The sequence below is a fragment of the Meleagris gallopavo genome, chromosome 10, assembly GCF_000146605.3.
Source record: "Meleagris gallopavo isolate NT-WF06-2002-E0010 breed Aviagen turkey brand Nicholas breeding stock chromosome 10, Turkey_5.1, whole genome shotgun sequence".
Taxonomy (NCBI): domain Eukaryota; kingdom Metazoa; phylum Chordata; class Aves; order Galliformes; family Phasianidae; genus Meleagris; species Meleagris gallopavo.
The window spans coordinates 2692935-2694108 of record NC_015020.2 but is presented as its reverse complement, the minus strand read 5'-3'; positions in this window follow the sequence as shown (position 1 = coordinate 2694108).

Here is a 1174-nt window from a genome sequence, read left to right as displayed (position 1 = left end):
GTCCGAGTTCCTTTGAAATCCGCTAATTTTGAGGAGCGGCGTTGGTGCGCTTCCATTAATAGAAACGGCTCGCGGAAAATAGGGCATATGAATATGGAAACGGGGTTTTGATGTGATGGGCGCCCTGCCGGCCCTGCGCTCCGCCTAGGAATGCGCCCGCTCCGGCTGCCCGACGGCCCAGGACGGCCTCGGAAAAGAGCGAAGTTCAGCGGCATGGGGAAAGGGTCAGCAGGGAGCGGCGTTCTGGGGGCCGCCGATCCCAATCCACCCACTCTGCGCAGTTCCCGGGGGTGTCGGGCTCCGTCGGCTGCCCCCCGCCAGGCCCCCTCGGGGACATTTCGATGCCTTCCCCGGAACGGAGCCGGAGGCTGCTCCCGCGGGAAGGTGCGGTTTGTGCTATGCTCCCGTAGCCGTAAATGGGACTCCGCGTTCCAGCGACCGCCGGGAAGGGACCCGTTCGGGGTCTCCGACAGGAGAGGGGGCTCTGCAGCGGGATGGAATGAAGGGGGAAAGCCGCGTAATTCCAAATTGCAACGGATATTCGCCGCTCGGCTCCATTACCAGTTACCTGACATTTCGAAGGGCTCTGCCCCTTCCCCAGATTAACCTGGCTCGGCTGCACCCACCCTACGCTGAGTCACCCTATGCTGAACGGGCTGTAGCGGGACTCACGATGCGCCGCTGCATGGGAGCGTCGCCTGAGTTCGGAGGAAGACAAACTCTGCAAAGGGAGAAAACAGCAAACGTTAAAACCCTCTTGCACGCGAACCGGAGCTGCGGACAGCGCCGGGCTCTGGCGGCGGGAGCGCGGATCGCTCTCTCTGCGGGTAGCGCCCCGGGAGAGCCGCTCCGGTCCGGCCCGGGGAAGCAGCGGACCGGAGAGGCACCTCACGGCGGCATCGCACCGCTCGGCCAGGCTTCCCCATAGACCAACTCCCATTCTGGCGACGGCAGAGCTGAGCTCCGCAGGCAAGAATTACCCTGACCCCGCTGCCGTTGGAACAAACCAACGGGACACGGAACACAGCAGGGCGTGGCAGGGCGTCCCGCGTCCACCGCACCGGTGTCACTCCGGAGCGACGCGTGCAAGAGCGGAGCGGCCGCTCCCGCTTTCCTTCCCCGTCGGTTGCAACGGGGAAACACGGGCGCGGCCGGGACGGAATTCTATGGCAGT